The sequence below is a fragment of the Nothoprocta perdicaria genome, unplaced genomic scaffold (genome assembly GCF_003342845.1).
Source record: "Nothoprocta perdicaria isolate Ctin4 unplaced genomic scaffold, notPer1 scaffold_14, whole genome shotgun sequence".
NCBI lineage: Eukaryota > Metazoa > Chordata > Aves > Tinamiformes > Tinamidae > Nothoprocta > Nothoprocta perdicaria.
Genome location: NW_020454538.1, coordinates 5,224,508 through 5,247,394, shown reverse-complemented (window position 1 = coordinate 5,247,394; position 22,887 = coordinate 5,224,508). Strand labels below are relative to the sequence as shown.

Below are 22,887 nucleotides of genomic sequence, written 5' to 3'. Positions count from 1 at the left end.
TCTGACATGCATTATGTGAAAAATATAGAACTGATAAAAGAGAAAGAAATGTTTACAGATAAACTTACTTTTCTTTTTCTCTTAGTGGAACAAACATTTACTTTGTGGGCTTGAAAAATAATGTAATTTTTCAGTTCTCAGTTCAGTATTTTAGTAAACTAGACTTAAAGGAAGGGAATTGGTTTAGACTAGCATTAAATAAAAGTTATGAGAGAACTAGTATCTGTGATACTGTAAGACTCATCCTGTTACTTTTGGTTAGCTGATCAGCAGCAAGGAACTTGGCCAAGGTTTCTATTTCGCTGTCTTGCAAACTATGGCTTCAATCCRGATTGCCTCAGTAGGTCTCTTGTATGGATGTTTCCCAAATATGCCCTTAACAGACCAATTTAAGAACAAAAATTAACAAGTGACACTCATATGACTTAGATTTTTTCAAATACTTCTTCTCATTCTGCTAGTTCAGTGATCCTCTTGTAGAAATAGCACGGGGAAAACATCTCCCTAGCTGCCAGTTTCTAGGAGTAATTATCTCACAGCTTAGCCACATGGTTAGGACATTTTCTTCACTTCTGTGCAAAGATAGCCTAGTTAAAATAGCCCCCAAACAGTTCACATTAGCTCAGCTGCCTCTGCACTGCAGGAGGTGAAAMGCAATTTCATGATCTGCTAATACATGTCATCTCTAATTAAAAACTTGGTGCACAGGGCTATGTGACTGTGCCTTAAGAACGCCTAACTTGGCTGACTTTAACTAGTTCTAAGATGCTTTGGTGGTAAAGTGGCATTGTGAATCTTCTGGGTTGCTTTTGGGAAAGCAGTTATTTCCTTTTGTGCCATATCTCAGCCACCACTGCCTGCTGCAGCTCTTACCTTTCAAAGGACTTCATGGGCAAAAATCCCAGTTTAGTGCATCATCTTCTGGAGTATCTCRAAACTGACTTTTCAGTGGTTGTATCTATACAGCTGTGATGGTTTCATATAGAGCTGGAGGAAACACAACTTTTAATGATAGCTGCTTTTAACCTGCATTTCTYATCACAAACACAAACCATCCTGTTTTTATGGGGCAGCAGCTCCCAGGATTTCAAAGCCCATTGGCTTGATTTTGATTTATCTACTTTGTACTTCCAAAGCTCTCCAGGGACTGATGTCAGAATCAGAGAATCACAGAATGTTCRATGTTGGAAGAGACCTCTAGAGATCATCTAGTCCAACCCCCTGCTCCAGCAGGGACACCCAGAGCACGGGGCACAGGGCGGCATCCAGGCGGGTTTTGAAGACCTCCAGAGAAGGAGACTCTACAACCTCCCTGGGCATCCTGTTCCAGGGCTCTGTCAGCCTCACAGGAAAGCAGTTCTTCCTCACCTAAAGATGGAACCTCCTGTGTTTCAGCTTATGCCCATTTCCTCTTGTCCYSTCCCTGGCCACCACTGAGAGGAGCTTGGCCCCTTCCTCCCTATGTTGTCCCTTCATGAACTTATACATGTTAATCAGATCCCCTCTCAGCCTTCTCTTCTCCAAGCTGAACAGGCCCAACTCACTCAGTTTTTCCTCCTATGAGAGATGTTCCATTCCCTTAATCATCTTTGTCRCTCTAATCATCCATGTTGCTCAACTATGTCAGTTGTTCACAGCTTAGGCCTTCTTGTTTTCAATTTTCTGTTCAACAAAATGTCTGTAAATGAGCACCTATGGTGCTCTTAACACTGGAGCTGCTCTGCAGTTTCCCAGTGATCCATGCAGGTAAGGCTACTGTGGCCAAGGCAGGACCCCTCCAAGGAACATCCCCAGCATTGACTCCCTTCAGGCTGAAATGTATTGTCTCTGAATCCACTGTAGAGCTATTGTTTCTATAATCTATTTTTTTCCATTTGCCGATTTTTTTTTTTTTCTGGCAATTCTATCCATTCAATAGAAAAAAAATGCTTTGAAGATAAGCGATGCTATTCTGTTGTTAGTAAGAAATTGAAAGCTTGGTGGACTGCTGATAGCAAATAATTTATTCATTGAACTTAGCTATTTTATATTTCACAGTTGCCAGTAAACAGATGATGACAATAAAATCCATAAATGTATAAGTTCCTTATAGGCAAATTAGTCAAATAGTTTTTTTATATGGATAAAGAAAAACTCAGAGACTGATCTGTCCCTGACCTCTGCAGAAGTGTTTTGACTGTATAATATTTTCAATTACTGGAATTTTCATTAGAGATACAGGTACTTKGTATTCCTCAGTTGCCTGACAGGATGAGCATACTTCTTAGAAGCGGGGTCTGGTGTAGACAGTTTTAGTTGGGGAATCCAACTAGTGTCCTGGAAGGTTTGCTGAAGTATCAGTAGCTGCTTAAGTCTGCATTCATATACCAAGACTATTTTTTAATATGTATCTAAAATTTTAAATAATTTTTCCTCTAAATAGTAAATGCTTAACTGATGGACATGACTAAAGCACCTATTCTAAAATGCAATCTTAACACCAGTTTTCTCATTATTAATCCCGGTGTTGTGTTTGGTAGGACTTCTATTAGTAAGAATTTAAGAGTTGATTAGATAAAATCCTGTACTGAATGGTTTAGATATGTGTGAACTTGCCTTGGCACAAGGGATGGGTAKATGATCTTTGAAGGGCCCTGATTCCTGGAAGTCCGTCTGCTGAAATGAGATTTGTTCAGAACAGGTCAAAGAAGTGGAAGAGTGGACATGATGTTCCAAATGAATCATGTTGGAATTCTTAATAGTTAAATCTTCTTAGAAGGGCTAGTTGGGTTTAGGGTTGTTGCTGGCTGTCCTTGCAGAACAAGGCACCGGGCACCAGTGAATTCGCTCTTACCCTCAGATTCTTTTCAAAGCCCTTGATGAACTTTTCTTGTCTTTGCGGAGAGGGGGAAAATTATTTTTCTTGTAAAATGCTAGCACATACTGCCATCTGAGACAAGATTGTTATCAAATAAATTACTGCTGTGTTTTTGATGCTATCTTTCTCATAATGGTTTTGTGTGCATTTAATAGCAATCTGCCCTGCTATGAAATATGCATACAGCACTAAATATCTTAATCAAGATTTCTCAAAAGAACAATTTTCTACAGAGTACTTTAAAAATACAGTCTAAAATCATTTTGCTGTTCCTGGCTTGGGAAAATGGACAGGCTTTATATTTTCTAGAAGATTAATGTATAGTCAGAAGGAATAGAGTGCTTATATTTGGATCATCCTTCACAAGCAAAAAACTGACTTTGTTTCACAGTGATTGCCTTTGCTTGATAAATAGTGCCCAGTTGAAATGGAATACGTAAATATTTGGAGACATAAATAACTTGGTCATGTAATGACTTGTAGACAGTGATATATCAATGCTATTATGGAAATTTGTGTTCAGCATCATAAAGGCTAAAACTAATAACATAGGAGGGTATTTCTGTATCAGAATATCGGGGAGAAAAAGTGTACATGTATCCGCTGCAGATTAGCCCATATTTTCAAACTTTCACATATTATGGAAAAAAGGGTTCTTCAGGTTTGTATACCCAGTTGGTTAAGATTTGTCTTGAAGCTGACTTGAGTGTCTTGAGTATGGCTGTGAGTTTGCCTTCTCCAATTGCAAAGAAGAGTTACATAGGTATTTAAAATAGAAATAATATAAGATGGACAAAGAACAGCTCCAGACCATGAAGGTATCAGGCTGGTGGGAGGTTCCTAAAGCAGTTCCTTGAACATCTAACGATCAGAGTTGATTTTGGCTGTCTTTGTGATGATGAAACAAAATTAGGGGGTGTAAAGAGCCCAGCAATACACTGAATAAGTGAAAGAATGAGACAGCTTGACAGGTAAGGAAAAGTCAAGATGAACCTGCACTCCATGGCATAGACTACAATCTTGTTTGGTTTTGTTTGGTTGAGAGCTGCTGGTATAATGTAAATGTGAAGAAGGCTAAGGGACCTCACCACAAAATACATTAATTGGAGATAGGGATCAATACTATTGCTGGCTCTTGTGAAACCTGTGTATAGATTTGATTCCCTACAAGATAAGAAATTGAGTGGAATAAGGCCAGAGAGTAGACCCAATGGTCTGTCCTTTGTGGTTTGGTTCTGCATTTTATTCATAGAGTACTAAAGCATAGCAAAGAAAGCAGCAGAACAAGATTATTATTGATAAATCTCAATCAACATGTTGACACTAACCCTATTGAGCCCAATTAACACAGCTAGAGGATGAAGTTGCAGATAATCTTATTTTATTTTAACATCAGTTTGTGGTAGTAGGTCTTTCTTTGAAATAGACATTTTGAAGATCACTGTAGCAGATCACTGTAGCAAAAAAAAAAAAAAGGAATGGGGGAAAAAAGCTGTCCAAAGAAAGGTATAYTTGACCTAAAATCAGTAACTGTTTCAAGTTTATGGTATTTAAATCTCCTAATTTCAAGCTGTATAAGTTTTTGATACTCTGTGAATTGGCTTCCTGTTGACCCTGTATTCTCACATTTCTTAACTTCTTTTGCTTGATTTTGTAGCTCTTGGAGCGTTTTTAGAACTTTTTTGTTTATTTGTTTGTTTTAGGCAGAAATGTTTGCAATGTCTATAAATGCATTTTACCATCTGGAAACAGGGATAAGAGCCAAGACAAGACAGGCGGCTCTCTTAAAACTCCAGCCAGGGATTTTCATATCACGTTAAGATTTACTGATTTATAGAACATGCAATTGTTGAATATTGTGGAACACATGAGCCTGAGGAATAATGAACTTAAAATGAAATTTTGTAGGTTCTCCAGAGGTAGAGAAATGACAGTGGCCTTGCACATATTTTCCCCTCTATTCTGTTCAGCAAGCTGTGCGATAGGTTCAAACCAGTCTTACTGAGTGTGTTTGACCTCTGAAGATAGCTGACTTTGCCTGGGATGTTCTTTCACATTTCTGAAATCCACTGAAGACCCTCTTTCTTATCAACAAAGCTCTCAATACCTTTAATGTTAYTTAACATGGAACCGTACTGATATACACATTCTTCCTGAAGAGAGCAGATTCTCATGGATTTTGCAAATACTGTCATCAACATATATGATATGCCATAAAAAAATCAAAATTATTTAATTTTATTATTTAAAACKGTCTTTAATGCCCATATACACTCCGGGGAAAATCTAAAGCTAAAGGGAAAGTAAAAAGTGTTCCACTGCTAGAATAACAATGTGTAACTTGTATTTTTAACTTATCAGAGCCCACGCAGTTTAGAAAGGCCAGTTCTCTTTGGATTCCTAGGTCCTTGTTTATTCAGGGCAAAGGAATATATATTTCTTTTTCTATCACAAATGATAAGCAGTAAAATRAGTTGAATCTCATAAATCTCTATGAATTGGAAATATCTCTTGCCAATAATTTAGCATACTTTTTTCCTGCTGAGTGGTGTCCTGTGGCATCCTCCAATATTCTTGTAAAAATGCTTGCACGATGGCATGCATTAAGCCTTGAATATAATCATACCAGAAAGGGAGACTGAAGTGCAAACATTCCTGTGATAGTTGGAGCAGAGAAGCTAAGAACTTAGAGACAGCTAACTCTCAGTCAACTTTGTAATATAGTATAAAGCACAAAATTTTAAAGTATGCAGTTCAGTGAGGCTTGACTGCATTTTAATGTAATTTTATCAATAGTAATAAATCGCAGACTTGCGGAATGGTTGAGGTTGGAAGGGTTCTCTAGAGATCATGTAGTCCAATCCCCCTGCTCAAGCAGGGCTCCTAAGACGACTAAAAGATTTAGTTTTATAGCACTTGYATGGGATTTTTATCATATTTATATTACCGTAGTAGCTGAGTATATAAAAATCTACACTGTGACAATCCTTACAGCAGCTCCAAAGGTGAGGGGGAGATCCATTTCTGTTATATGGAGGGACATGCCAGAGAAGGGCATGTCCTAGGTGGCAGAGGATGCCTGCAGAGTCTTTTGCAGACAGAGAAGAGCAAGCTGGCTGAGCAAGGAGGATGTGAGCTCAAATCAGAAACTGAGTTATCTGGAGGGACTTCAGCCTCCCAGCAAGYGCTCCAGCACAGCACTGCACTGACGTTTTCAGCTGATTTAGAGCATGAAATGTTTTTCTTGTAGAACCACCCTATTCTGAATAGATCTGCACCCAAACSCTGTGAGTATGTGTAAAGCAAGGATTTAATGCCAGGCTTCTCAAGACCCCAGTCACAAGAAGGAACCTGAATTATACAGAGTGGCTGTGATTGCAGCTTCATAGCAAAATATGAGGTGGAAAAATCAGTATATTGGAGAATCTTTTCTGAAAGAGTAGGAGAAACCCCAGAAAAGCTGCCTTTTTCTAGGTGACTTTCTATTGACTTCAAAAGAGGTTTAACAATCAATGCTATAGCAAGATTTTAGGAAAGGACAAACAAGGAGAACAGGAGAAAAGTGCTAAAGAGAAAACAAAGTGGAACAAACAGAACCACTGTTAGCATATTTAAGCTCCAAAACACTATTAAGAGATTAAACACAGCAAATCCCTGCACAAAAGAAATTTATCAAAGGATAAACTTGGTCTGGCAGAAGCTGTGGACCCAGCCTGGGACAGCCTGTTCTCTGTCAACAACCCTCTGTACCCACACACAGGATCATCCAGTATAAGTGTACTTGGTTATTCCCTGACTTTTACTCTTTGTCCTCTCAAATATAGCAGGTTTTCCTCTTTGGAGGTTTATTTTTCTGCTACAATTAATGGTGAGACTTCAACACATGTAGCAGCGGTCCAGGTGGTGAGGATATAGAAGCAGCATGATTGTCATCATGGACTTGTGTAATTTGGAAGCTTATGGTTTTCAGATAGTGTCTGGCTACCTTTAGTAAATTTGTATCTCTATTTTTCTCACATTGTTAACATGCCTTTTCTGTACGGTTCCCTGTCACTTTGCATTCTGAGTCCTCAAACAGTCAGCCACTGTCTAGTGAGTCTCAAGCTAAAATTAATTGGAGAACCAAAAGCACAGATGTGAGTTGTGTGGGGAAGGGAGGATAAAGCACACTACTGAAAAGCCTAGCAATTAAGGGTTTGCTTGAAAATGTCTTTTGTGAGATCTGGCTTCTGTATAAAAATATTTGCATTTTTCTTTATATATGACATTATTCACATACTTTTTTAATAGTCTTTTATATAGTGAAAACTACATTTCCATCTCATCTCAGAGAAGTGTTTAAGATGGTTTCTTTCAATGTGCAGAGAATTTTCTTCCACTTTCTCTGCTGCAGAGAGCTGACCATGTATCTGATGGATTTAGACTGGCAGGTGTGTGTTTTGGTTTTTCAATTCACGCACTGGTATTTATAGCTTCTGTTACACTAATAATGAAACTTTGAAGAAGCCCATCTGTTAGGCTTCAGAGCYTCCTCTGAAGGCCCTAAATTTCTCTTAATTTGCTGTATTTTCAGCTGCACAGTGAAAAATATCTCTTGATCACTCCCTAGACAGTCTTATTGTGCTTAAAAATGTTCTGCTCATATACTTGTAATGCCTTTGAATCTCTGTGACAGGGTAACCAGTGCAAGTAGCATGTATTTGCATGAAATCAGCCCTGTAAAATGCAGGCAATGCACCTGTGTTGGTTCATTAGTTATTCTTCCACAGGCAGAAGACTTCGAATTTTCCAAGCAACTCAGTAGCATGAGGGCCAGATATTAACCTGCAAAATGTACTGGAGCTATACCATGTGAAGGGTTTCTCTCTAAGGTCCTTGCAATGACAGATAGCAACTCTAGGGAGCAAATGTCATGATTTTCCTGGCAGTAGACTTGAGGAGGGAATTCTCTCCCTACCATCACTGGATATGCTTCTAAAATCTCACTATTGTCCTTATTCAGATAAAAGCCAAACAATTCCATTTCCCAGTAACTTTGMTACTTTTGATTCATGGGATGAAGCTTGACATCAAGCTAAGACAAGAAACTTGGTGAAGTCTTATGCMGGAGTCTGTGATTGCTCCCTTTTCTGAGGGGAAAGTCTCTTTGTGTGCACTGACCTGGCACTATTTTGACTAAGCAGAGATAGGCTGTGGGAAAAAACAATAAAGCAAACAGTTTGATAAAGGCCATATGTTTCAAAATGACATTTGTTTTTACATTTCTCTAAAAAGAATTAAAACAAGAATAAACCCCAAGTAAATGAGATGAAAATATTTTGTTTTAGTCTACATCAGATGTTTTGGTTGAGKGGCAAAGAATTTATAGTTGTTTTGCTGAAAAAGATTATTTTCTTTCAAGCTTTTCTAAAATTTTGATCATTTAGTTAGTGATCAGAAAGCAGTTATTCATATGCATCTCTTTTTTAATGGAGGAGGACTGAAGATGTTTTAATGAATAAGATATTTTAATTAAATTTTATGTAAATGCCAAAAATCTCTTGTGATGTAGATCTGATTAACCTTAGATTTAAAAAATAATGAGCACTGTGGTGTTAAAAGACTTAGAAAGACAGTAAGATAACAGTGATTTTCAGGCTTTTTCTTTATAAGTATACTAATGTTTAAATGGCTTGCACATTCAAGATGTTAGCTACAGGACGTGACTGGTTTACTAAAGAAAACTGGCAAGTGAAGCCCAGAAACTAAAGCATGAGACCTGGAAAAYGAGACTATTTCTCTGTTATTCTCATTGTCCATGCTCAAATTAGGTGTTGAACAGACCAGTTCTTAATCTAAAATGGACTGGACTTTCTTTTGCTTCCTTTGGGAGGCTATTTGACCAACTAACTAATCTCATGTCCGGTGGTTTTCTTAAAACTCAGATGTAAGCTTCCGATTTTCTGTTGCTTATTATTTATCATCAAGAATTCGTTTGCTTCCTTTGGATGTTATTAGTCTACCAGCTTATATTTGCAGTCATTTAGGATGCTTTTTCAAATGGAGGCAAGTATGGTCTGGATTACAGAATTACTTTCTGCCAAAGTAAAATTGGTTTTTTTCTTCCTATTTTGAAATTTCATTTCAACTAGCTCCTTTGAAAAAACAACTTGAAACATAAGATTTTTCTATGTACATTTGAAAGGCATGATCTGTCCAGACAATACTGATATAGAAAGATATACAAGGTGGTTCTGCTATGATTATTTTGAATCTAAGAGGTTGTTCAAGTTACTTCAGGGACACAAAATAATTTTTTTGTATCTTAAACTTTCCATATTTTTTCTTCCAGAGCTCTTTCCAAATTACATTTCCACAAACCTTTCCCTGCTGATTGTGTTATCCAACAAAGGCATGCTCTGCACTTTTCAGTGTTATTGTGATATATTTTATCATATTAACCCATCCTTTTCCCAAGCTACCTTTTCTCTACCTTATATTATATTCACATTTTGACAGCTAGACTGACTTTCACAGACTTTTCATTGTATACACGCGCACGCGCGCACCCACTGCTGAAAACCTACCTTTCCATCACCATTTCATRCTGATGGTAGTAAAAACCTTAACATTATACTGTGATTTTTTTCTCATTTCCTTATTTTCCACCTTTTGGATGCTGTCATTTTTCCTTATTTACTCAATCTGAGGTGTTTTCATGTGTGTCTCAACACCATCTTGCAAAACCCTCTGGTAGCAGTTGACTTCACTGATAATGTTGGAAGGTGGAGGGTTTTAAGAGCATTGCTCCTGACCCTTCTAGGGTGTACAGACTCAAGGGACAGAGGGTCCAAATCTTGCAGCAAGAGGACAGATCAGCAAGGTCCTTTTTTGGAAAAGTCCTGCAAGGCAAGCAAGGAATCTTTGCACTATTATTTATTGCTCTTGAGCTAAGGCTTAGAGATATAATGATTCCTCTGGAAGTATTTAAAATATTTTAAAAATAGATTTTACCAGGCTCCATTGTTCAGTTTTGACAACAAAAGTAGAAAATTACAAATCTTTTTTGGGAACAAGCTGTGCCTGAAAGCCACATCAGTGATGTGCTTTAGCAGCACTTCTGCCCAAGTCTCTCCTCAAAGGAGAGGTATCTGAAGACCAACCTAGTTGTTTCTGAGGATCATTTAAAGTACAAGGTGTAAATATACAAGGTCTCTTGCAGAGAGGCTCTGCTTTTCTGGGYCGTTTTCTCATAGATATCACCCCCAGAGAATGTGGATTCATTGCAAAAGGGCTTCTTTTGACCATATGTTGAATATACAGATATCCTAACTGATGATCTCGAGATAATGCAGTATGGACTTCCCTTTGGTATAGGTCATCCTCTGATGATTATCCAGATTGGATCTCAGTTCTGAAGGTGCTTAAGAGAACAAGGACACCTATGTTAGAACAACCTGTGGAGATGWTCTATATTCTTTGCCTTCTCTCTGCTGCCGTCTTTTCTGTTTTGCTTTGCAGAGTTGTACTTCTATGGATATTCAGTATTTCTGYATTCATAGAGCTGCTGTCAGATACTTATTTTTTTCTTAAAAGATAAAATCTTAAAGTCCTGACTGAAATGATTTTGTGACTTTTTTGAGCAAGTGGTATTCAAAGCTCTGTAGCATTCTGCTACTTTCCCACAGTTGTTATTTTTTACAACTGATTATCAACAGTGTTTAGCAACATATAGYGAGCAAAACACAAGTGGTTTATGACCTAGAAGTTTATAATCAGACTGAACCAAACACAGAGTACATCTATAGACTGTAAACAAAAGCAAAAGAAAGCAACAGCCAGGTCTTTGGTTGACATAAAACAGTGTAATTCCATAAAACCATCAATTGCACTCTTTCCCTTTCAGATGGGAACTTGACTCATTTTTACCCTCAATCAATGTCAAAGTGGAAAGCATGTACCAAACAAAGCAAAAAGAGCATTTAGCCTTTAAAGCTTTCTTTTTAATTGGCTGGATTTTTCATACTATAGGGCAATTAAATTATATACATCCATAAGATTTCAGCAAATATGAATCATAAAAGTTCCATCAGTTTCAGCAAAAGAGCCATGCTTAAATTGAGAGCAATGAAGTATGAAGAGTGAGTTGAGGTAGCTACTAAGAAACCAAAGTTTGGAAGTTAGACAATCTTCCTCTTACCTTGAGTAGATAGGGTGAAGTTGTTAGTTGGTATCAGGTTGCTTTAATTCTCTTTTAGTTACCTTCTAGTTGTAATTTCAGAATGATTCTTTTAGTTCATGCCATTTTACAAATCTATGTTAAGCCTTAACTTGCCTGCTGTAGCACTAGGACAAACCTGTTTGCAATCTTTAATCTTTACTCATCCATGATAAACTGTTAGGATATGGTTTGCTAACACACAATTGCTGTGTTCAGAAGAGTTAGCTGAAAGCCTTAAATTAACATAACCACATAGAGATGGCCTTCAATAAAGAGTAATAAAAGGGTTTGTGGTTCAAAAGTATTTGATGTCTGAAACTGTTGTCCCTGGCAACACATCTACTTGGCTTGTCTGTGGAGTGTGTTTTTTCCTTCCAGCAGACAAAACAGTAATATAAGGTATAAAGGGAATAAAAGACAAAATATGTAATTAAAAAAGGAACAGAAAASAAWCTAGATGAATAGTCTCAACTGTTTTTGTTAATCTTGGTAAGGTATAGAAATAGCTGATATGTCTTAGCTTACTATAAGTGATTTTTTCTCTTGAGAAGAGAGAATTGGAGGATAAATAATTTGAGTCACTAAGTAATATCTCAAAGGAACATACCTCAAAGTGTTTGCATGCTTTTTAATGGAAATTCACAGCTATTTTCCACAAAGTTTATAATTGTATAGCTTGCAATTTCTCTTAAACCATAGGACAAAATATTGGTTTAAAAATTGACTGAAATAGATTTAAAATTTGTGGAAATAATAATAATAAAAGGTAGTGAGCACAAGGCTGTTGAGAAAGGTTGTTATTGAGGCTGTGTAGTAAGAATATATACAACGTATTGTGTTAGCTGGTCATGCTGCTCTTTCCAGATTGATATGTGTAAATATTTACCATGGGCTTCTCATAGCCATGAGAACTTGTGTTGAAGCTTGACCTCACCACCTGTGCTCTGCCCACCAATTATGACAATTTTGATATTTCCAAATTTTTCAACTTTCCCCAATATATAAAAAGCAGATAGAAACTTTGGTTGCATTTTCTTTTCTCTCTGACCCATTCCCTACACTTTTTTTGAATGAAGGTGCTATTTAATGTTATATAAATAATTATATTTAGAATAGCTTTCTTTCAAGAACGTGATTCTTTTATCTTGTATTTTATTTTTAAATGATTTTTAACTCAACTTCTGAGATGTATTTTAAATGTTTCCAGGTGGCCTTGTTAGAATATCACCTGTTGTACTAGCAGTCAAAAAGCCATGGGATTTCTGAAGTGACGTGCTAGCATAAAGTGGTGGTGTTAAATGCAAAATATCAGAAGTTTTCCAAAATGCTTTTGAATCATGTATTTCGAAGACTACATTCCACCTGTGTACTAGTACCCTGTAAAAACTAGAAGCTCATGGAGTTTTCTCTCATCATTGTGATAGTGACACACCGGTACCAGTGACTGGATCTCTATTTGGAYTCAGGCCTGACCTGGAACTGCTTGACTTGGTGCTGTATAGGTGTAATGCAGCTCTGTTAGACCAAAAGAAAGCCAACTGCCTAAGAAAAGCTTAAATTATACTTAGAGGCAAGTTTTAGCTTGAAAGCATCCTTCTAGGGTTCTTTTTCTAACACACTAGAAGCACTTTTATTTTATTTTATTTTTTTTTTTTGAGTGAATCCTGACTGTCTTCCTTTTGGGAGCAAGCAAGTATATCTGTAGCTATAAAGTGACACATCTATCAATCACTGCACTGATTTAAAAAAAAAAAAAAAAAAGCTACATTTTGTACAGCAAATTAATCTGCATTATTCACCTGAAATGGATTTATTAGAGGAAGGTGGTTAGAAATTTTAAATTGAAAAGTCAAGTCTCAAAGCAATATGTCTTTAGAATATTTTGAAAGGACTGCAAGGACATGCGTATATAATGAAGGATGAGCTGTATGTGTTTAACATCTTTAGAAAATGTTACTAGGATGTGTTTGCATTACGTTCAGTTACTGCACACTGGTGTAAAAACCTCTGCTTGTAATTTCCTGTAAGTTGTAGGGCTTTTTTTAATTATGAGGATAAATGAATTTATTAACACTATTAACCTTTAAATAAAACTCCTATTACGGCAGTCACTCTGCTAATTGGACTTGCCTAACCTGCTTAAGCTCATTACCTGCTCCTCCACCTTCCGTGGGTGCCTCTTCTGCGGTGAAGGAGCCACTTGGACAAGAAGTCATTGCTGTTCCCAAGGCTCAGCCGGTCCCTCTGACAGCACCCACAAGCAGCTGCCTTTCTGCATAGGTTGCCTGGATAATTGATAAATAGCCACCAAATTGGACAAGAGAGAAAGCAAACCTCCCTAAGAATTGAGGGGGGGAGGAAGTATTTTAATAAATACCTGGGAATTTGTAAAACTCCTAAGTATTTCACGGTAATTCAGTACCAGTCTGAGGTGTGAGTCTCATCTGCCTTGTGAGGAGAGCAAGAGCACATGCCGCAAAGTTTAGCAATGAGGAGGTTAATATGATCGCAGCCTAGAATTACCCAGAGGAGAAAAAAGATTTATGATACAATAAGGCTTTCTATTTTAGAAGAAAAGGTATAGCGGTATCTGACAGTCCTATCTACTTGAAGCTAAATACATTTGGATTAAAAATAATGCATGCATTTTTAATCAGGACAGCAGTTAAGCTTTGAGGAATCTCACCTAAGGATTTGTCTCTTTCTCTATCACTTAATTTTTGCTTGCTAAAAGTATTCACCAACTTCTGGATAAGCTATGGATGTCATTTCATTCCAAAGGTGTCATTTAGAGGAATTACAGAATGGATGAGGTTGGAAGGGGCTTCTAGAGAAGTCGACAGGCCTCTCAAGGTCAAATAGTTTCCCATGGCTATAGAGGGAAGACAGAACAAAAGGAATAATCCTAACAAAGCATAACTTATTCCCTACAATGTGCAGATGCTAACATGTTGAATTGGACAATTATTCCCTCTAGGCTATTGTTTGTGATTTGTCTGTATCCTGACTGAGATAAGTCAAGGATTTTTTTTTCCTCTCTTCCAGGAGGCAATTCTGGCAGTAACTTGCCTTCAGAGTCCATCTTTCCTGTTCTGAGAGGTGGTGTGTGGCCCTGGCTTGGCTGTTAATGCAGTTTATCTGCAGTCTTCCATAGCTCCATGTTTGTTTCTGTAGTAAATATATACACCCTAAGTATTTTTATCATCTTGTTGTTTATCCTCAGGGACTGATGTGTTATTTAGTTGCAAGTACTTCCATTGCTATTTGACTTTCTTTTTTCTTCACTAGAATGAAGCCCCAAGCCTTAATGACAGGTCTTAACATGCACTTGCTTTCCGTGGCCAGAGATCAAACTTGACTGTTTCTCTCTGAGTTCAAATTGTTCCCTATCTGTGAAACACTTTTCTCATTTTAAATGTTGAAATCTTGCCTGCATTTTCATTCCAGTAAGGGACAGAGTTTTCTGGACAACAGTCTAGGTAATTTCTGCAATAAATCTAAAATTTAGTCCTGACCAAAGCTTATATCATGAAAGCTTATTAAATTATGATATTAAATTATTTGAAAGAATTTATTTTCTGCCATTTTCTTAGGCTTTCTTAAATGTCTGCCTGTGTTCAGAAGTGCTGCTAGTAGAGGAACCATCAGAGGAACCATCAAGCTCTAGAGGTTTTTTTTTTTTTTGCAAAGAAGTGGGATATACAAAAGGCTTTATTTAAAATGCATCTCACTGAACAGCATCTATAGAAACAAAAAYTTAGTCTCTGACTTTGGTTATGTCAACTGAAAATGAAAATTTACTATCTTGCTTTAAATAAGAATATGTTGCTGTGTAGGAATTTTCTCCTGTCAGAGTTGAACACATCCAATTTTTAATGAACTGCACAGCAGCACTACTTTTCCTCCCACACACAGTAGTACTATGGTTTGCTGCTGTGGTCTGATAAGAGCCAAAGCTGTTAGGAATATATTTTTCAAGCATCTCTATTTACTGAACTAGTGAACTGTTGGAGCAAGTCTCTCTTATGCCAGAAGGAAAATGAAATAAATACTGTTGGGAAGAATGCTTGGTATCAAATTTATGTATTGGACAACGTGGCCGGTTAGCTAGGAGAACTACCTTTTGTCCTTGTCCTTTTGATAGCTGAAGGTAACATTTTGATATTAATGATAACACAAAAGGAATAATTAACTGCACTGTGCTTGCAGAGATCTTTCTTACTACTTTTTTTCTTCCTCTCCCCTGGTGTTTCCCCTTTAGAAATAAAGCAATTGATCTTAATTAGGACTRGATGGAATTAATTTGTAGGTGACTAGAAATGCTGCAACTCCATTGCACTTTCTTCTCTCCTTTTTAAGTTTTTGTAGATTTGCTACAACTCATTCCACAGAAGAACTGCTTTTAATGCAAGGTTTACATTATATTTCTATTCCTGGCTGCCCTGTAGTTAAGGCAGAGTAATTCATACACTTACTCTAACAGTAACAATGCTACCAGGAAATATTTCTTTCTGCAAAAGTTCAGCCAGGTGTCAAACAATGCGGGATTTGTACTCTGGTTTATTTGACTGGAGCAGATCTGGCAAATAATCTAAAGGTTTTGCTGATTTACCTCAACCTAAGAGTTTGACCAGAACATAATCAATTAGACCAGAATTTTTAAATCAATGTTGTATTGGAAAATGTAAATTATCTATATTGTGTGACAGTAAAGTGACAATTTTAGGGGAAGGAGAACTTGAGAAAGGAACATGTATGAGGGTAGGGAGAAGACAGCAAAATAATTAGAAAGGAAAGCTGAAAAGTGTTGTAAAAGAAAGGGAATAGGGAAAGAGGAGAGGGGAGCATGTCAAAAAGTGAATCAGCTGCAGATATGAGTTTCCAGCATGAAATGACAACTGCTGAAGACAGCAGAGGAAAAGAAGGGAGAAAAGTAAAACTAGAGAAAGTAAAGATAAGGAAATTAATATAAAAATTGTCCTTTCTTCTTAGCAGCTAAATTGATGGGTTTGGGAAGAACCTCACTACTCAAATGCTCCTTTCCATGCCAATAGCAYTTACTTGCATAGACCTGCTGCACTGTATTTGGTGAGATAATTTCCTCTTTCAGTGTCTGTTCACCTGTGTATATTACAGATATAAAACTCTGTCCTTTTTAAGGTGCTTTTAATATTGATGGTCGACATTGTTCATCTAGAAGGTAGATTAATGAAGTCTAGATAGGAAGTGTATATTAATTCTGAAGGACTACTCTGATTTGTCAAAAGCCAATAGGAGATCATTTAAGGAAAAAGTAAAACTTAGCGCTCTATCCTGCAGACTTACATTTCTTACTAGACCTTTTGAAAATGAACAGATATATTGAATTCAAACTCTCTCTATTTTTTAAAAAATACTTGGTGTTCTCAGAAGCAAGCTACCCTCAGAAGCAAGGGAGATATATTTCCAAAGTATTTTGGTATTTTGAATAAAAAAAAAATCTATACAATTATTGAACTTCTTTCTACCACCTTCTGGCACCTTGTTAGTTTATCATGGACTAGCCTTAGAGAGGCAATATGACATTAAGCACAGCTAGATCCCTTCTAGTTTTGTTTCCAGCCACCTCAAGTCTTTCACAAATCTCTAAGCTCTCTAGTCTATCTTCTGCTTTACCTGCTGGTTTCTCATTATTTTAGTGTCCTGAGGACACTAATGGGCCTTAATGGCCCTGGCCAGCTTCACCTGAGACCTCCACACACACCTGTGTCCAGGAGCCCCATTACAACTCAGCCCAGGTCTGATGTGCTGAAAGAAGTTATGTGGTAGATGCATCTCTGTCTCCTGCTCTTATCGCTCCTGTGCTGACCTAGGAGCTATGGGAAGTCAAGGAATAAAGATAATCTCGGTCCGTACTGTAAACAGAGGGCAACTGAATGGTGAAAAGGAGCTTGTAGTTGCTAAAAATTGAATTCACATGCAAACAAAATCACATTGCAATTGTTCACAATGCAGTCATGGTAAAAATCAATAGCTGCTTTGATATTGCTATAATGATATATGATTTTTTTTTAATCTAGTAGTATCAGACTAATGGACACTTCACTTGATATTGATCTAGCAATTCCAAAGTAAAGCGCTTAGACTTTGCTGCAAGATGCATAACACTTCATTTTAAGTTACTTTTGATAAAGTAGTTAGAAGAAACATCTGTTCAATTGATAAATATTTCATTGAATTCTAAAACTCCTCACAAACAATTTATTTTTAACTCCAAGGACAATTCATTATGATAATCTATTACCATCAACGTACATTATCTGGTCTCTGTGATTATCAGTTTTCAGATTGTGTTGACTGTCAACTTCAAAATTTCTTTGCCTTAAGTCTCTGATCAGGACATGTGGGTTTTGTTTTGTTTTTTGGTTTTGTTTCGTTTTCACTAGCCTGAACCAATATTCTGGCAACATTGTGAAAAATTAAAAATTTACATGGAATGATTTGATGAATTTGTCATTATGATTATATAAGAATTAAATGACTTTTAACTTGGCATGCTAAACTGGATAGCTCTAGGGTACGAGTGCGTTATTACCTTCTGACTAGCAAGTACCTTCTCAAKCAAAGATGTGCCGATAGTTACAATTTTAGAAAAAAAGAGCCAAAAAGATTCAGGAAAGATGCTTGAAGCAGGAAGCTGATATTACACACATTTTTTTAGCAGGATTCAATCTTTCAGTTTTAACCATTTATTTTCTACCTTTCTCTCTCTAATCTGTTCTGCTGAAAAWTAAGTAATAATTATTTCTATAGGATTACATGAGAACTTCCTACCATATTTAAGGTTTTCAGCCAGTTTCTGAATTCAGTTTATAGATTGGGAAGCTGAAAAGCAATGATGTTACGACATAGCACAAGTCCCTTGTAAGATGGGTGGTTGTGAGTGAGACAGAGGTGGGGACATTCTGCATTAACCATAGATACAGCTGATGTTYCAGCTATGCTTTGAGATTAATCTTTAATGCACAGCATCTACAGTTTAACTTTAGTTATATTTAAAAACAAAAAAAGAAAAAAGCTTTATTTTTATATGCAATTTAAGACATTGTTAGTTCCATTTCTGAAATGTGCAATCATGGAATGAAAGTCATAAGTCTTTCTGGGGAAGATGTCCAGATTCTATGTCCAGATTCAAATAGTACTTTGGAACAAACTTTTGCTTTACCTTTAGCTGTTCCTTCTGTTGACAACATGTGAGCTTCCTGCAACACTCTGTGTTGACGTGGGCATGAAGRTAGAGCTGTAGAGCTCTGAAGTGTCTCTGTCTCTTATTATAATCAGCAGACTCATGCCTCTCCTATCACTTTGCCTTTTCCTTTTAGTTTGGTGTCAAAGATGCAGTTTTAGACTGTTTAGACATATATGCTCCTTTTCTCTCCCTCATTGATTGATTTCATATTTAAAAAAACTTAAAATGAGATACTTGATATCATCTCCTGTTTAAAAATATTTAATTAGTTGCATTATGTTTTTATGCCTCTACAAAGTACACTTCTTTCAAGTGGCTATATGGGTAACAATATAAAAGATCAGTTGTGAGGTTTTCTGGTTAACTCTTCTTTTGTGGCTTAATGAAAAACTGATTTAAAAAACAAAAAATCACAAAAGAAAAGTTCTGAGTTTATCACAGATAGTGAAAAACATTTTGTRCCTCCTAATATGCGTAATAGGACTTCAGACCAGAAGAGCCCAATGAATCTGTTTTGACATGATTGCCTGTGGTTGGAGGGATAGACTTGGCAGCTGGAGTGTTTCTTTGGTTACTGTAGTGTTAAACTCACTACACCCCCAAGCACTCATCAGGGCTTCCTTAAGGCTAGAATGACTGTGTGTGGCTGAGTCATGCTTGAACCTTTGCCTTGCAAGGAAAGTGTGGCTTTCAGTCACCAGTGTGGCTGGTGACTGAAGGGTGCGTGGGAGCAGCCCAGAGCCTGCCAGTGCCTGGGGTGCCAATGTGAGCAGCTGGATGCAAATTAAGTCGCCTCCACCAAATACCATAATTTGCATCTAGGGAAGAACAGGTCTCAAAGCCACAGGACTGGTGAATGCAACAGGTACCTTGACTTCTAGAGCTTCACATAGATAATTCTTCATACAGACTCAGGTGAAAAAATGTTTTTTATATACATTTTTCTAACATAAGAGCACATGAGACAAAATAGGAGATGTGGAGCTGTGTGGCAAATGGGTCAAATGTTGACTGGATGTCCCCACCTTTGACTGTGCTCTGCTACTTCAAAACTAGTAGTAGCTAAGACTTTACATAMGAGTACGTGGAGGAACTGTGGTTTTGGAGGTTCATAAAGAATCTAGACTGTKTAAGATGACTAGATAAAGTGGAGATGTGAATCTCTATATAAACTGCAAAATGGATCAATTAAGCAGAGACAAAACTGTGTTATCTTGAGAGATTCACAGACATTCAACAGGGTGAGAGAGTATAGAAAATAATTCTTCTGAGGTAGCCAAAATCCCAGTGATGCTAGTTTGAGGCGAGTCTCCTTGCAGATCACCAGTTTGGTGATTGCATTGAGTTGMTACATTTTAAAAAATGTCCGTCCCTCCAAGGCACCAGCTGGATTTTCTTCATCAGGCGAAAGGTGGAGATGAAGCTGAAGTGCCTAAGGGTYGATCATTTGTCTTGCCTGTGTGCCTGGCAGTGCTGATGATTTATGTGTTTATGACACTTGCCATGGTAACAGCATGGTGGTTGAACATTAGCAGAAGACAATTCATGTAGAAATGTTAGCATGATCATTTCAGTCACTGCATGCCAGCTTGAAATGTATTCCATACTGATAGGCTTTGCGTTTAACCTCTTACAGCAGTCTCTTCTTGGGGGAATTTTCTTTTATTTTACTTACCTTCTAATGTCTTGAGCATTTCCCTGAGGTGGAGCAGTTAGCAGCTCCCAGACCTGGGAGTCACCTCAACATTCTGCTCATTTCCCCAAGAAATGCAGGTGTTTCRTACCACACCTAGTTGCAGGACTGCACTCTTCCATTATGGAAGTGCAGCTATTAACTAATATTCAGAGAAGAAAATTAGGAGGTTGAAGTTGCTACCAGCTGGCAAAAGGTTTGCATACAAATCATCTGCTTCCCTCAGGAACAATTAAATGAAATCAGTTATATTTGCATATAAAATAGCTGATCTTTTTTCTCATCTGAAAATAGGTTTTATAAAACTCTCTTTTTTTGTCTCCTCATAAGAAACCTCATGAGAATTATTTAATTGGAAAGCTTAAATCTGCTCTTCTATAACCAAATAGAAAATGAGGTTTTGTATATATTTTTAATAATATTCACAAATGGGAGCTTTAATAGCTTGGTTATCTGAAGAGAAATTGTATTTAATATTTTTAATGAATTTATAATACTTTGTGAAGTTATTTGTGCTCATTAATTTAAAAATTAGTTTTAGGTATTTTAAAGGAATCTTATTAACTAGTCTAGACAGCAATAAAGAACTACAGTGGAAGTGAGRCTAACCTTCTTAAGTGTATTTAACTCATGAGAATTTGTTTATATATATTTTTCTTTTTTGTGCAGGAAATACATGTTTCCAGGCTATTTTTAATTGTCAAAGTTTAGTCTAATAACATGACTCTGGGTATTGAGTTACAAAATACAGTAAGAAAGTCTGCCTAATATATTTGCTTAGGATTTTTTTTTCTTAAACCCAACTTGAAAGTAACTTCATACTCGATCTCCATGTTTCCTTAGCATCTATAAAAGCGATTCTGATCCATTTCACCTGCACTGAACCTCATCCCTACTTTRCTGATCGATACCTTGCCACCTTCTTCCTGGCAACCAGCGGGCTGGCTCCAGAGCTCTTAGGCTACATCTACATTAGCTTAGAATTTAGCCCTTTCTGCTTAGAGATTTTGGCTAATGGATGTGTGGCTGACAAGCCACTGAACAACAGAATATTTTCCAGATCAAGAGCTTTCACAGCTAAAATCATGACTTGTTATAGGAGATCTATGGATCTATAGCTGGAAGTCCATGTGACTTTCTTCCCTCAGGTGGCTTGGGGTCATTTTAAAACATATCCGTTAATGAGTCTTGTTGATAAAGCACAGTGAGGTAGRTCAGGCAGTGGGTGTTGGCACGTCTCAAGATGCCATCCTTGAGGTCCTACCTAGGGGCATCTGGACATTGGCAAAAAAGACGCTCCAACCTGTATTTTCTCAAGGGGCTGCTCCAGAACAAACTCTTCCTTTTATGCCTTTAGTATTAAAGCAGTCTTAATACTTCAACCAATGTATGTTTTCTAGTATTGCTACTTGACTGAATAGGTTGTAATTTCACATGTCAGCTCTGAAAGAGGTCTTACTAAGTCAGCCAACTGCTTTTTCTTTCCATGTGTGAAGTTTACTGTATCACTCTGCTTCCAGGCCTGGTAGGGTCATCCTWGCATCCTTTTCATTGTAAAAGCAGAGTCTGGAATTAAAATTGAGGCTGGAGATACTATTTTGTCCACATTTTTACTTTCATTAAGCCTCATGACTTGTTATAAAACCAAAAGTTTCCTTTCCTCAGTAAGTGTTTCAGTATGTGATTATTTCACTGCCTACTTCACTTTTGTTATATCTCTGCCATATACAAAAGACTTGCTAAAATGCCTGGTTTTCAAATGTAAGTATAAAAAGGCCAACATTTCAGGCATAGTTTAGGTCAAATTTAGGAGCAGTAAAACTCTTAATCCCATTATTGGGTCCTACTGTTACAGTAGGAGAATAAGGTTAGGGAACAGAGCAGTGTTGCTAGGAGATTGGTACATGATCTTTTTGGTCCCAAGTCCTACACAGACATCCTAGTTCTGCTAGCCTCCAAAAGATGGGCATTTTACTAAGCTTTTGCATAATGAAGTGGACTTTTTTGCCTGACTTTTCTAGGAAAACGAGTTACTTCATCCTCTCTCCTCATCTCTTTCTTTTAACAAATGTGTTAGCTTTTTGATCAATTTCAATCAAAACTGATGAAAACAGTAAAAATTTCAAAAATATTTGCATTCTACTCCAGGCTAGCCTGATAACTGGTCCCTGAGCGGCCCTGAGGCTCCCTTTCATTGTTGTCTCAGTGTTGGTGGCCAGCTGGAACACCAATGCACCTTCAGTGCCAGGTTCTCTGTCCTGACCAGAGGCGAGCTGAGGACACCACAGGAAGAGAAGGTTATTSAGACAGGAGGGCCAGGGGGCCTGAAGGATGGGTGCAGAGCTCAGATAACTCCACTACGGACCACCYTGCAGTAAGAAATCAATCGTTATTGTGCCCACTGACATGGCTTGAAGAGATGCTCCTTGTCTCTCAGGAACTTTGTCCCTTAACCTCTGGGACAGGGTAGGTTTTTTTGGCTTTATTTTAATTGCCTCTCTAGAGGCTGCACCTTTTGTATAAATAACCCACTACTCAGGGGAGTAACACCAGGAACTTCTTAAAGAATACCAGAAGATGCAACAGCCATAACTATTGAGTAGTTATATTATCTGGTCTGCTGAATATTTTATTCAAAAGTTCAAAAAGGAAAACCACGTTTCTCAGTGAATTAAAAACTCAGTTTTGGGGTGGGGTGAATAACTCCCAGTGAAGCTGTTGCTGCTCCTGCTTGTGTGTTAGTTACCAGTCTTATATTTTAAAATAAAAGGAGAACAATTTCTGAAAGTTTTTGAGTAGAGTGGGCCTAAGGAAAGGTAATCCTGTTCTGAGGAGATGAGGAGATTTTAGATTTTTTTCTCTCTCTCTCTCTCTTTTTTTTTTTTTTTTTTTTTTTTTTTTTTTTTTTT

At 37.3% G+C, this 22,887-nt stretch overlaps 1 long non-coding RNA gene across 1 annotated transcript in view; it reads left to right on the top strand.

The window, feature by feature from the left end:
- The window catches only part of LOC112943063, a 56,258-nt gene that overhangs the window by 5,174 nt on the left and 28,197 nt on the right, over window positions 1–22,887 (top strand). The window lies entirely within an intron of this gene.